The 16,353-nt window shown below is 33.2% G+C and overlaps 1 protein-coding gene across 3 annotated transcripts in view; it reads right to left on the reverse strand.

Annotated features, from left to right (window-relative positions):
• Positions 1–16,353, reverse strand: part of LOC149554458 (MADS-box transcription factor 6-like) — a 191,636-nt gene that overhangs the window by 117,578 nt on the left and 57,705 nt on the right. The window contains exon 1 of one of the 3 annotated variants that reach the window (XM_089828525.1): positions 10,932–11,204. The exons of the other annotated variants lie outside the window; for them this stretch is intronic. The gene's annotated coding sequence lies outside the window, so the exon portion shown is untranslated. Of the gene's footprint in view, positions 1–10,931; positions 11,205–16,353 lie in introns of those variants that run through there. 3 annotated transcript variants of the gene reach the window in all.

Raw genomic sequence — 16,353 nt, forward strand, 5'->3', positions numbered from 1 at the left:
GAAATATCAAACAAAGGTTTGGAGGATTTGACCTTTTTTTTCCTTTAACTGACATCCATCCATCCTCCACCTTTTCAGCAGCCAACTGCCAATCCAATGACAAACTTGAAGATTTATCCATAAGGGGGGAAAGGGATAGCACCACTACTAACCCACAAAACCCTCATAGCAAAAATATGGGCATCGATACACACATGATCAGGAGATAAGACAACTGAATCAACACCAACAACAATGTTCTAGATAGAGTCAGCAACATAAGAAGGGACAACATCAACATTCTTAATAAAAGTTTCCTTAGAGACAACATCTGTATCATCAATGACAACAATAAAATCATTTGCTAAAGAAAGATAATTCTAAGAAGAGTTATCCACCCCATCCACATCCTTGGAAACTTTCTGAACTGTATAGTGATAGTCTAAAATCCCCAACCACAAAGAAGGTGATTTCTTTGATATAACCTTATTAGACGAGAACCTCATAGCAAGATGGTTAGTCTTATGACATTTCCTGCACTTGAAGGGAATACCCTCATAATCAAGAATCTAGGTCCAAGAACCATTTGGAGAAGCCAAAGTAATCTATTCAGGGAGACCCTTGGAAAAATCAATCTCCACAAGAATGCAAGCATACATCATCTTATACACATTAGTAGGTTCTGAATCAACCAACTGGAAATCCCCAATGGCCTCCCCCACAACCTCCAAGATTGAATCCAACCAAAAGTGAAGGGGAAGATTCAACAATCTTACCCATAAAGGTATCTTATTAAAGGATTCAATATTCGGATAAAAGCCCTTATACCAAGGTTTGGCCATCAAGGGGAACCTCTCCTCCCAAGAGAAACGATGACACAAAATGGATTTCCTATCTGCAACACTTGCAAATTTCACAATAAAAAAACCCCTTCCCATAGGGTAAATTGAAACTAAATCTGATAAAATTAGTTCCCAATGTTTGAAAATTCAAGCATGTAAGTCTGAAAGAGAGGCCAAAAACCCCTAAAACAAAAAATAGCAGTAGTAGAAGAGTAATCCTCCATATATTTGGAAATCTCATCAAACATTTTTGAATCTAGATTAATCACAATGGGGCTACTTACAGAGATAGACACAATTGGACGGAGTCCCCCTCTCACAACAAGACCACCAAGCCCTACCTCAAATGCAACCAAATCCACATAAGATATTGCAAATCACCTCGCAGTGACCTGAGACCCAAAGGGTCGTCTGAGACGTCCTAGTGAACCCACTAGGAGAAGCAACAGAGAGCCTCTCACTAGTTGTAGTAGGAGGATAAAGAGCATCGGCGGGAGGAGGAGGATGGAGAGCATTTGCAACAACAACAAGGGGATGGTGGGCGAGAGCCACAGTTTGAAAAACATGATTTATAGCATGAGAAATGTAGGAGCGTGAGCAACTGAACCCAACTTTTCCTTCAAATTCCAAAATCCCCTAGAAGAACATTATAAAAACTTTGGGGGAAAAATCTAGTCCTATACCCCAGGCCAACAAAGCAGGTACTTGGCATGAAAGTCTTGTAAAGGAAACTAGCCTACAACCCTTCTCTACTACGAAGGGGAGTTGAATATGTGACCTCAAGGAAGTAAACCTCAAGGCACAAACCAACTCACCTACAAGTGGCGACTGACTTCTCCAATGGCTGAAAATGAGTGCTTAATAAATTAATAAGGCCTTCCAAAAGACCAAATGGAGTATTCGATAGATCTTGTACATAAGCGGGAATGATTTTTTAAAATACATCCAAAGAAAGACTCAATAATATATTATCCTCAACGTGAGATCTCATAAGACCTCTTCTCTTGCTTTTTCTTGAGCAAATGAAGCAAGCTCCAACTTTTGAAATGAACAGAATGTAGCCAAATTTTAATAGCACTGATGTATGTTTAAGATTATCCAACTCTATCTCCCTAGAAAATATTTATTTTCCTCTACAATATCTCATACCTTAATCTTTACTTTAATTTGCATCATATTTAACATCTCCTTTTTTTCATCTTTCTTCTCTCTCACAATATCATGTTTATAACTTCACCAGTTGGAGCATCATGAATATTAACATTTTACTCAATAGGCATACTAATAACAATAGGTTCAACCTCTAGAATATGTGCATCATTATTGAAAACCTCAAATTGATTATATCCAATAAAATTTTCTCCAAAATAATATTTCTCTACCACAACTTCTTTAGTTTTCCCAATCAAATCAATCTATTGATTCTTAATTTACTTCTAAAATGACTCTTAGGCTTTTGATATAAATTCTTTATTTGTTCCACAATAACATGACCAAACACAAACTAATCAATACTTGTTTCGTTATCTAATCATATTGATTTTTGCATTAACCCTTCTCATTTCAATTAAATAAAATAGACTCCTAGGCATATATGACATGATTTCTACAAATGTCCTCTTAAATGTATTCAAGTATACTATATAATAATTTCCTCTAATTTCCTTTTACCATCTCCATGAAACTTTTGGTAACATATTCTAAGAAACTCCCAGTTACCATGAACTTTTATTTATTTCTCTGCCTCACTAAAAGACACATTTACTTGAACAGAATCAACTAAATTAGCATTTTTTTACCTTTTCACCCTCAAACAGCTTTGACTTGGTAACTCATGCAACTGTGGTTTACTTGGATTGTAACTCTTTTAGTGCACTATCCATCTCTATAGCCTTAATTCCATCCTTTACTATTGCGTACTTCCTTCAATTTTATACCTTACTCATTTTGGTTCCTTTCCAACTAATTTTGCTTTGGATTCACTATCTTCGATGGAATTGCAAAGGGTGTAATAATTCTAGTTTGCCTCGATTTTGATAAAGAAGTATCTGAACAGGCTAGTTCATCCTTGTATTTTTCTTTTGCTTCCATGAATATTCTTCATGTCTTCTCTCATTGCTTTCTTTGGTATTCCCATACTCTCTGCCAAGTTTTGATAAAGAAGTATCCGGACAAGCTAGTTCATCCTTATATTTTTCTTTTGCTTCTACAAATATTCTTCATGTCTTCTCTCATCGCCTGCTTTGGTATTCCCATACTCTTTGCCAAGTTATCAACTTCCTATTGTATCCTTCTCTCTCTATCTAGCTCATCCAAGTCTAAAAGCACAGTTTTCAAACTCTTCTCTTTGAATCCACCAAACCTTTCATCTAATTAATTGACAAAATTACTCAAGAGATGTTCCAACACATATTTCAAGAATGTGCTCCTTAACCTCATACCCCAAGGGCATGATCCAAGAAGTTCTAGGCTCCATTGCATCCACTAAGCATTGATCTATTTCAACCATGAAGCATATAGTTTTTTCACACCTCTCAACAAGATTCTTGGGAATCTTCTCCCTTGACAACATCCTATCTTGAAAATATTTGAAGAAACCCCATAGTGTACTCTTCCTATATTATTTGTCAATAATGTAAAGGCAATCTCTATTCTAAATTGCAACTAATCTAAAATAGTCGACCGCTCAATCCTTCCAACACCCAAAACTTCATTCACAAAGTAAAATAATAGACACAATTATCAAGGCAACATGTATTTAAAGGTTTATTTTCTATCATTCTTGATCTTTGACAAGCTCTTCATTAGCTAACCCCTCAACACCTCACACCATTCATACTCTCCATTTTTCTAAATTGGGTAAAAGTAAACATATCACACATTTATAAAGGAAAAATATTGATATCACGCAAATTAGTCAACTTTGATAACATAAAAGTTGCATTTGTGTTTAGAATTTGAAGATTATATATAAATTGAAGAAATGTATAAAATTGGATGGAGTTTATGTTAGAAAGTAAATTCCACCCACACAACTAGGGGAAGGGGGTTTGAATTAGTTGTGAGAAAATCAAACTTTTATTTAATCCAACTTCAATAACCAAAATAGTGAACAACAATAAGAGATATAAACCATACAAAGTGACATAATGATTTGTTAAATAGGGAAACCCTTGATTAAAGGTAAAACCCAAATGGGGATGGTACACACAAGTTGATGTACTAATATATATGGTCCTTGTGAAAGGATGTGACCCTGTTAGGAGCAAATTATAATGCAATCAGTACATTAGTCCTAGTTAGGATACTTCAAACCCTTTTTATAAGGTCCCAACCCAGTTAAATGTTCATAGTAAGACAGTCAAACCCATTCTCCAAATTGCTTCAGTCAACAATGAAGAGTAGATCTTCAAGATAATATATCCAAAAGTTGAATTGGCCAATACTGCATCTTAATTGCTAATACAATTTCTTTGAAGTCCAAATCCAATATTAACTTTATCCCTTGCTTTGCTCTGATCAACTTTGCATCCTCAATATATATTTATCACATACAATACCACACTAATCGACAAGGAAAACACCTTTCCTTTATACCTTGTCCTAACAACTAATTAGGTTGGCCTATTAGGACTCTCCCAATATATAATCATTCATAGAACCTCATTAAGGCATACACGCCTTATTAATTTGTTTATTAATTATTACAATAATATTTCCACATCTTACAATACAGTTATCACTTCATCCAATAAGGACCAACACACTACACTAACAAAATAATCTATGAGTGAAATATTTCGTACGTTTAGCATTTGACCTCTCCAAAATGATCTTAAAGATATGCTAACACAACCATAGAATCACAAACATGTCTTTAACCATGATCCAATCTCACTAACCTTCATTCCATCTTGTTGATAAGCTACAACTAAATTACCAACAACCTATTTTCAACATATTGGCCCACTACCAATCTTCACTAAATGAACTGTAACTCATCCAACACTCTATATAAATGTAAGTGAACATATATGTAGCATAATTGAACATAGATGTAGCATTTATACCCAACTATGAACATGCTCCTAAGCTCACATAACTTAACCTATTTTGTGCCAACTTTGCTAACTTAATAAACCTCTGCGATGTAGAGAATCTTTGTATATCATGAACTCAAGTATATATATTGGCATCAATGAGAACTTTGCCACTAATTTAACACATAATCAACATATCCAAGTTCCAACCAATTTTGCAATCCTAATGGTTTATGCCTATAAAGTTTGTAGTTCCCATCAATCAAGTGTACGCACAACTAATCTTTTGTTTTCTCTGGTTTCAAAATTATGTTATAGATGACATTTATAGCTAATGCAGTAAAAAATAAATATTGTGGTTTTCAATGTATATTTTATCTATTATAAGTACTCTAAGTTGAGCTTATAGAAAGTGAACTTTTTATCCCATCAAAATTTTCCCATCAAATCTATACCTTATTGAAGGCAAGAGCTTGCAACACAATGGTAAATTGTAAGCCTTTTATGTTGGACGTTTTGGGTTCAATTCTAATTGAGTTTAATAAATAATATAATAAGAATTAATTACTACACATAATAATAATTAATCTTGGCTTCAACCTCTTACTGATCAAAAAGAAAAATCTCTAGCTTATTGAAAACAAATTATATATATATATATATATATATATATATATATATATATATATAAAACGCTAGATGAGATTCTTGAAGCAAAATCTTCTCCAATGTTAAAATACCTACTTGCAATATTTTCTAGTTATAACTAATCAAGACACAATGAGATTTATATGATGTTGTCTAGACTTTGAGATCTATAAATGTGTATTTTTAGTTTTTGTAAAAAGCTAAGTTTTGAGGGTGAAATGAGATTTGGTAAAAATAGGTTTGGATATCCTCTTCTGTGACACAAATATGTACTTTTACCCCTTTCTCATCTTATTTATTTCATATATATAGTTATCACTACAATGTTCTCCCAGGTGGAGAAGTAGGTCTTATATCCAATAAGCATAGATGCAAATTTCACATCCCACTAAATAATGTCATTAATTGTCATCACTCTCTTGTTAAATTGTAGTGCAGTAGTAAGAATTGTTATTTTATTCTCTAATGATTTCACCACAAGAATCTGAGTGGATAAACTAAATCCAAATATTGCTTTGATAACCTCCTTAGTAATCTTATAATGTTTGTGTAACCACATAAATTCTATATGTATTTGACTGAAAACACATCGAACACACTCATCCTAATGAAATGTTGTAAACTTGATAAAGAGCTAGGTTTTTGTCTTCTACAACTTTGTCTTCATCTTTGAGCTGAGAATATATAGAAAGTTGGGCAAGTATAAAGCTTATATATCTACAAATTACCCAATTCATCTAGATCAAGACACAAATATATGCCTTAATGTCATTAACATGCAAAATAGGATAAGGAATGGTTGAAAAAGCTCCTTGTGGACCATCGTCCATATATTTGTATGGGTGTTTCTTACCATCGTCCATGACCAAAAAGTGAATATTTTAAGATACTTCATTTGATGAGCTAAGGTTCGCACATTAAAATTATATTTTCACTTCAATCTTCATTGAAATTACCTTGTAGAGCACTCTTATTGCTTCTCCAAATACAAAATGATAAATGATTAAGAAAATACCTTCTTAACCTTCACATATCTACCTATTGATGTAATAAACGCTCCATCCTGTAATTGACTTAGATATCCATTTTTATATACTATCATGCAAAAAACCTTTTGTGGATCTCAAAATTTACATGTATTCCTTTGGAACTTCCTCAAACATTTCAAGAACAAATTGTTATAATTGAATTAATCTTTCGTGATCAAGTATCAACTCATATGAGGGGATTTGGTGGATATTTCTTAAAAGCACCCCGTGACCAAAGACCTGAATTCTTCCTTAACAAATTATCCAAAATCAGATCCAAATTGTTCATGAGATTTGTTATATTATTGAGTGTTGTTGTTCTTTTGGCCAAAATAAGATTATTTGATTTTGATTCTTTGGTTGTGATGATTTTGTTAAGTTCTAGGCAATAGCTTGAGGTTGTTAGTCGACACTTAGGTTTGGTTATCATAAAAATTCTCCATTTTCACAGATCCTATACATTACTATTACTCACATTCCTATGGAGTTGTACAATGCTCCAAACTATTTGCATAACTAGGCTTCATATTAAATGTAAGAGTAACATTTTGTTGATAAGGGGCAATTTCCTCATTACATGTCTCACATGTCAAATTAGCTTAGATGCATTTATTTTCAAATGGTCTTTTCCTTGCTATCTTTGATTTTTCTCAGATCTTTGTGTGCCATCCTCGAGGCCCTAGGATCATCTCCCCTCTAGATAAGCCTTGTAAAGGTTGACATGTAAATATGTTGAAAATCACGTCCTTGTGTGGAATGTTGATGGTTGGTGGCCATAGTCTAATAATTTGAACTCTGAAGAAAACTAAAAATAGAAAATTATCTTTGTAAAAATATAAGTAAACACAAGTACAATATCAAAATAGTTGTAGTCTATTGTTACCATCCACAATTGAGTCCTCCTAAAAACAAACTTGGTGCATGCAAAGGGTATATATAAAGAGCCCTAATAGAAGAGGAGGGCAACTCATTTACCTCCACTAAAGATCCAACATTTTCCCCCCTATTCACTTGCATGCAGACACCCTCTTTCTTTATTATTCCCCTATCGAGTTGAGTTCCAACCATGAATAATATGAAACCATGCATGCAGACAAATAATATGAAAAAATATTTACAAAGAAGCTATAATGTAACAACCATGAATACATTGACATGTTTCTCAATGAGAAGAGTCAGTTTCAATGATAATTAAAACTTAAAGATCAAATATACATGGTTTTTAAGAAATAATATAAAGATATTTTTTCTTACATTTATATCCATAAAAAGCTTTGATATAAGATTAAATTTTAATAGAGTGAATTTGTCTCAATCCAAATGGTCAAATTTAAGCATTGTTATTTCAACAATCAAAATTAAATCTAAAGCTTAGTTTCTTGCTTGGAAAATAATCCAATAAAAAATTATGGTGGGTAATACAACTCTTCTCCCCTCAAAGCCCATCAAATGTCCATTTTGCCACAAGTGGGAGTCCATTTAACATATTTATGTGAGTATGCTAAAAAAAAGTTGGTAAACATTTAAGGCTTGCATTTCTAATATATTTAATAGAAAATTAAGTTGGAAATCAACTTTTTTAGGGGTTGTATTGCTCTCAAATATTATATTCAAATATGTACCATCAATTTATCATGTTATATATTTGGATACTTACATGTAAAATATGTTTTCTCTAATATTTTCCCTCTAACTAAAGTAGTTATGCACGATCTATTTTTCAACATTATGTTATAGTCGTCTATCTTTTGCTAGAGTCTTGAAAGCAAAAGTTAGCTACAATCTAGAGCTCGAGACACTTTATAATGTTTAGTCTGAGCTAGTAGCCATTGATCAAGAGCAGAATGGATCTCTACTCACAACTATGAATATCATTATTGAAGAGCATCTGCTTGACACTCTTGGAGAAAGTGATCTAAATTCATTATATATTGTAGCTTGCACTTATTTTTTTAATTGTGTTTTGTTGTTATGCTCTTTGTTGTGAAGCATTGAGACACTATAATCAAACTTAGGTTTCTTCCTTCAAGGTTATATATCTTGAAAGACTTGTCCATTATTATTAAATTTCAATTAATATGTGTTCTTCCAATTTTAAATAATTGCTTATTTATATTTTAAATTTAAATGAATTCAGTTGCGAATAAGGAGCCAAATAATGACACAATTATTATAATTTCAATATAATATAAAGAAAAAAAATTGTAAAATCAACATTTGCTTTGTTTTTATATAATAGTTTAAAAGTGTTTTCAACTTAAATTGAGCATTAGAATGTTCTAATATTTTTTTATTAAATAAAAATAATAATTGTTTGAAATATCTCTTATTTTAATGGAATAGCTATAGAAAAATATGAAATTGCAAGTAAAAGAAAATACATATTGACAAAAAAAAAAAGGAAATAAATTTTGGAAAAATTAATTTTGACTATTTAGCACCTTTAGTTTAGAAATCAAACTTTAGTATGTGAAATTTAAGCCATTAGTAGTTTAATAGAATAGAAGAAAAAAAATTAAGAAAAAATATACTTTTAAAATAAAGCCCAAGAAAGACTATTTGAAAAAAATGGTTGGCTAATAGGATCTCTGATTTTTCATGGTAAAGCTGAGCATCTACTAATAATTCTTTGAAAATCAGGCAGTTAAGGCCGAGTATTCCATCTATTGACGAAGGTTTTTAAAAGAAAGCATTGAAAGGAGTATTAAAAGCCGTGTTTGAGAGACTAAGGTATAAGGCTCTATAGATCTCATTAATCAATGGCCGGTGTTGATTTTGGATGTGACCATCAGTAGTAAATCTCAAACTGTCTTCATCTACACGCATTTCATATGATTATCTTCAAGATTTGCCACGGCTATTTCAAGGTGAATTTTTTAATCTCATATAGCTTTCTATAGAAGAATTTTAATGGTACTTACATCGCTATCTTCAAGATTTACCATGGTTGTTTGAGGGTATTGACCATTCTATAGTTGTTGTTTGAGGGTATTTACCATTCCAAAGTTGTTTCAAAAGTTTTTGAATAAATGAATGAAAGATTTTTAATGACTGTTTATGAGACAAATGGTCTAAGGGACAAACATAAGACTCCTTAATCAGTCTATTGGGATTTCTCCAGGCTGTCTCTTTTGTTGTGTATCTGCCTAAGTAAGATGACTTCCTTGTGAAGTCTTGGCCCTTCAAAAAGCTCTTATACTGTTCAACTTTAAAGTGTCAGTGTGCTGGTTGTGAATATCCTGGGTACAATCTTTCACATAGTGTCACTCCGTTTCCATCATTCTATAGGTGCAAAACCTACAAATTCTGTCCTCCCACTCTTCTTTAAAGACCTTCAATTTGCTTATTTCAGATTTCCAATGATGTGATCCAGACCTCAATTGGGTGATTAAGATTTTTGTCTTTCCTTCGATCTCAGCTCCTAAGTACTCTTTGTTGCCATGTTTGCATGTGGAGATAAATTCTTTGACTAAGTTTTTTTTCTACCTAACTGATTTGCCCACATAACAGATCTGATTTTTTCTACCACCTATTTTTAAATTTCTAAATTGATTTCCAGACACTCTTGGTACTTTTAAACTTTTAAATAATGAAAGCCAAGTACTTTTTAAGAAGCCATACCATGAACAGCCATATCCACCAGTCCAGCTTTGTATGCTACTTTAGTTATTACTTTTGTGGAGCGTAAACAGAGAAAACATGCCTAGGTTTGCAGCAGCTTCAACTAAAAAGTAAAGTTAGACGATATGAACTGGTATGTAGTTGAAAACATGCCGATCGATGGGTACTTTTTCAATCGACAATGGGTTCGGAGGATGCCGATTGTTTAGGTGTAGTCTTATTGATTCATTCAAAGATCCGGCCATATTATTACAAAAGGCAGCGGAGAACCCATTATTATCTGGGCCGGAGACTGTGGACTAGGAAATCTATTCTGCCAATAGGGCAACTGTTAAAAGCTCATACGGCATTCTAGAAGACAATATTTTAGACAAATATCTTATGTCCACCAAGAAACACACAGTACTCAGAACAAGAATTAGATTTGCTCATCTATTGCTAATGCAAGAAAACAAAATTTGCACTGATGAAAACGATACCCCTTCGTAGCAGAAACTTCCAAAAGAATTCAATAAAAACAAAGAAAGCGAAAGATTTAACAGTAGATTTTCACAATCCATAGAAACTTAACTTCCACAAGCAATTTGAAGAAAGCTCTCAATCACCCCAAAAATATTGATGTAGGTATTTCTCTGAATTCTGATCAAGGTTACAGAAAGGCCTATTAAAATTACTGAATCTGATCTAATAATATACTCTCAGTAACACAGAAGCAGGAAATGACAAATTAAAACTTGCTTTACTAAACGAAAAACAAAGGACAACAGAAATACCTCTTTTGATTGAAGCTGTAATCGAAGGCGTTGAATATTCAAGTCGGCTTGGCTGTCTTTTTCTGAAGTCGGTCTTTACCATAACTACGCTTGTTCATTTTTAAAATAGGGATGGAATCTGAAAACCACTTGTTTATGTGTAGCGGTTTTTCATTGCCAGCGGCGGTAAACTAGGGCTTAAGGAACTATTAATTTTAAATATGCGGGCTCGTGCCCCATGATTGATGTTCTTTTACAGCTTCAGAAGTCATTTGGTATAGATGATTAACACGTATCATAAAAGGTGAAACAGGAGATCCCCAAAATAATACATAATTAATCCAGAGGAGAGACAACCTTGTACCGCACAACACGAAAAAGATATTCTACTTTACGCGTGGGTCTCTGAAAAAGATATGTGTTACATGTGATGGGTGTCGTGGAAATATGATGGCCGTTCAGGCAGTGCTATTTTAGACAGGGTTTTCCTCTATATGGAAGGACCAGATTATAGGGGGTTTTTCTATATTTCGGAACCACTTGCATATGGTTTCGCTGGATATAAGAAGGGAGCAAATGCACTTTTCATGATCTCTTAACGATAAAATAACTGATGTGAGTGCACCATTTGGGATCTAAACAACTGTTAATTTACACACAGGGTGTCCACGAAATTTAATTGGCTGGTTAATAAGCAATTCATATTTTACAGCGCTTGCACATGTTTTTAAAATGGTATTCGGATTGTTTTGGTTGGACCTCTTTCCTTAGAATGTGCATTGCAATTTTTTTCAAATTTTAGTAGATCTTAACTTTATGTAATTAAAAAAACTTTTGTTCATTCATCTCTGTACGAATATATATAGAGAATTCAATTGTGGTAATCATGGTATTTTACTGTTTTTAATTATTTTCATATCTTTGAGATCTTCGTACCTTTTCTGGCGTATAATTAGTTAAACGTTACAATCACATTGACCGAAAACGAAAAAAGTACTGCACTGGGAAAAGTGTTAGCAATGGATTATGGTGCACTTCACCAGGAAAAGTAGGCTTACAACTTTCAAAAATTATAATAGTTCCTTATTATAACATTGATAATACCCAAAACTCTCCGTGACATGTTAACTGAAATGAGCTTAAGCAATAAATCATCGGAATTTTTAAGTGGAAATTTGTATTAATTTCTAAAAACCAAGTTGTAATATTATTTTCTTAAAATAAATGGCTCTGCCCTGCAGTAATTGTAGCTTAACAATTTTGTCCAGGATAAGTGATCCTTCTGTTATCTTTTTCTTCTCCTTATGTTACCTTTTTCTTCTTCTATTTGTCAGGATGTTATTGAGAATGATTTGTTATTTTCTGAAGTTGCCTGCACGTAGAGTAAATTTCTATTTTTGTTATAACAGCATTCACAATTAAAATTATACCTGTGGAGCATCGTTCTTTGTAACAGTTGTAAATATAAACCTATCCTTCATATAAATTTGAAAACAAAAGAGGATAAAAAGGCTAGGGGTTAGACAGCCATTACAGATACTTTTGAAGTATTCTGTAGGATTGTATATGTATCAGTCCGAAGGTCAAGTTGTATGTTGTATTTGAATTCTGTAAACATATTAATAATGTTATATTTAGAAAATCATTGTTACTTTTACTAAAGTTGTTTGTTTGGATTAAGGAAAACCCAGTGGTATTTTTATCAAAAACATACATCATTTCAGTACCTGAAAATAAAAAGTTATATCAACTTGATCTCTTTGAACGATTTAAAATTGTCCACGGCAATCTGCTTGAACGCACTCAGAAGTGCGTACAAATGACAGCTTATACTTTCCTGTGCTGCTGGGAGAGAGGATAAACACGTGTCGATCATCTATCTTGTCCTGGGAAAAAGTTGTCGCTCTCTCGTCGGGCAGTGAAGCTTTTTATCGCTCCTGGCTAGTAAAGTGCAGCCTCTGGTATTTGAATCAATAACGTCCCCTCAACTTCAAGTAAAATGTGTGATAATTCACGAGGCCCACGGTGCTGCTTATGTTCACAATCGTCTATTCAGCACCTACAATGCCCTCTGATGTTATCTGGAATACTGTCAACCGTGCCCATTACAAATCTTTAGGATTTTGTGTCGGTAGCCGAGAAAATTGTTAGCAGGTGTGGGACCCTAGAAGAGGTGTGGCAAATTCTTAAAAAGGCAACGACTAATATTAGGAACTCCCTCCATTATTGAATCTTTGAGATGATGAAAATTACAAAAATAGCACTCTTTCCATTTACTATTTGGTTATTTGGTTATTTGCTATGTGGGAGTTTTTTCGATGAATAGTTCCTATCTATTAAAAAAGTAGTATACTAGTCACATATTTATAAAAAAATGGGTTGGGGGATATAATATCACCTCACGAAAGTTCATATTAGAGAAGTAGGAAACAAAAGTATATAAGTAGTTCCCTCATGCCTCAAGAGTAGTGTCATTTGAAAGGGGGATCATCACAATCATTATACTCCAAGAATCCCTGGGATTGGCAGGTGGACTAGGAACAGTCCAACCATCATCACCTTTCTCTTTGTCTTTCTCCTTCGCCATGGCGGAGAAATTGCTAGATCCAAGCGAGGGAAAGACCACTTAGAGCCACCGGAGCCAAGAAGAGCAACAGAAGGGGGAGCCATAGGAACTAGGGACCAGCCAGAACGGGACCAGCCAGAACGGCGGTGAGGCTGATAAGCTGAGTAATAGTGCCAACCAGCATCGCAACCACTAGGAGAGCAGTGATAAGGAGCCTACGAGCGCAACATATACAAACGGTAAGTAAAAGAACTGCAACTTCGACGATGGCCCCGAGAAGTTAGGAGGGACTCTGATGACAATGCAAGGCATGTTTTTGCATTCAAAAAGACTTGATTTATGATAGATTTATTTAGAATCATTCAGTTTTATCCATAGCAAGAATATATTGAGAGTTCAAATTAGTTTTAATAAAAAATTATTTACAAATTAATTAAAAAGATTCATATTTGTAATTCAACTTCATATAATCTTTATGAATAGTAATCATTTTTAAAAATATGAGTACTAATTTATTTTCATAAGAAATACATTTTTAGATCTAATAAATGTTTCTTCATCAAAACTAATGAAGGAATTGACAATATCATTTATGAACAAAGAGATAATTTACACTTTTATATTGAACTCTTGTAACTTTTAAAAATCTTCCACTCAATTTCGTAACGTTTTGACCAAACAAAAGTATATTCACCATCATATATATACTTGTGATCACATAAACAAGATTTTATTGTTAATATAAATATATGCATTTAAGTAAGATGAAGGCAAATATTCAAATATTTTTAGAGATTAGATGTTTTCATCTAGATTATATCTACATTTGAGGAACTAAAATGCAAAAAGTGCATGGTCGATCTATCTTAGCTAAATTACAATGCTGAAATAGCTTAGTCAAGTTTCTTAAATGAACATAGGTCTCTTCAATATATATATTAAGTTGGAGTAAAAACTACAGTTTTCTTTAACTATTAGTTTTTTTCCCCAACTTCTAGTCCTTCTTCCAGTCTATCTTCCACATATGAACAAAAATATGAGTTTTATACGTTCCTTTTGTTAGATAGTAAAAATAAGACACTCTACATAAGAGATAAATGTAACTCAATTTTATGTAGTCAATAAAATATAATTTTATTGTTTTGATGTAGCATTATTTTCTTGTGTATCATTTGTATTCAATCTTTCAATTGCATCTCATGTTAGTCTCTTCTCACAATCAACTTCATCTCATCTTCGCTATGATGGTTTGTTACATCTCGAATTTCGACCCAATTTAAATTGTTCATATAGCCGCTGAGGTTCACATGAAGTCAATTGACAATTAAATTTGTTATAATCCTACGAAATGGTAAGATGGTTAATCGTTATAACTTCATATGAAGATGACATGCCAGTTAATCATTATGATGCTATTATATTGTTATCTTGAAATCTTAGAAAATTGGTTATTCATCATGGGAAGTGGGATGGTGGTTTTCCATTATGGTGGTTTATGAATAATAATGTGTTATGGTAAATTGTTATTATATTGAGGAATATAATATAATCATGGAGAATTCCCTTGCAGGAGCACGTCGAAGGGGGGAAGCATTGCCATAAAGGAATTGGGCATGGACGGGCACCACCATCACTAAGAAAATAGGTACAAGCCTTGAACCACCAGGGCTAAGGATAATGACTAGGCAGACAAGAGTGTACATTGGATGACAATAAGCTAACTTGTTAGATTATATATCATTTAATAGTAAAACAGATTTCTAAGCATGAATTGGAAATTGAGCAAGTATGTACCTTGGTAATTGTGTTGTTGATTGGAGCCTTCTAATGTAAAATCATGTCTTATTATGTCGACATCATGATACCTACATATCTATACATGTACATACATGTATATGTGTACACATGTAAACCTACTTTATATATATAAGGACATATACACATACTTAATATTTGGCATATACATAAGAAATATTCGGTTGGGGTTTACACATGTACACGTATATGTATACATACATATATAGGTATCTATAGATACCATGATGCTATATACTAAGACATTATTACTTCTTTCACCTTGGCAGTGGGTTATTAATATTTCATGCATGGCCACCTTTCTTATTTTATTTTATTGTCCATTGGGCCTTCTATTTTTTGAGATGGCTATTTAAATATTTGGGGCCGATGACTTCTTGTTGGTATTGTAACTCCTCAACCGCCACCTTTTCTTTCTTCTAACCGAGCATGGATTTGCATATATACATTGAGATTGCTACCACCGAGGAGGGAGATATACCTCAACTTGCTCCCTATTGTGAATCATTACAAAAGATGCTTGCATTTGTTATGCATGAAACCTCATTGCAGTCCTGTGATAGTGTTTTGGTATTTCTCTTTGAATGAATTTTTAATCCTCTCTCACAATTAGATAGTATCGATGCATATACATTTCGTACCATGTTTGGACGACTACCCAAGCATCTATCTCTCAATCAAGCTTGATCCACAATATTGTTTCAACCCCTAAAAAATTCTTTTATGGATTTTATGGTATAACCATTTACTTGTTTGTTCATGATTTTATTGGGCCTCAATATCTGCCACTTTTCCATATTTTTATTATCATCAATCATGTCTTGGATTGCTATCTATACAATCATTTGTGGAAATGAATGGCTGTCCTGAATGTTTTTCGCTTCTGTTGGTGGTTATTTAACATGCAACATTCATATGCTTTAGATTGGTATTGATACCGAATTCATCTACAAGGACCAACATGGTCAAGATGAAGGGTGAGAACGAAAATACTCCTGCATGGTAAAGTGAACATAAATCATAAACAAATAATCACATATAAATATTCGAGACAACTCATGA

The sequence above is a fragment of the Cupressus sempervirens genome, chromosome 5 (assembly GCF_028749045.1).
Source record: "Cupressus sempervirens isolate cs-2001-9-10 chromosome 5, ASM2874904v1, whole genome shotgun sequence".
Lineage (NCBI taxonomy): Eukaryota > Viridiplantae > Streptophyta > Pinopsida > Cupressales > Cupressaceae > Cupressus > Cupressus sempervirens.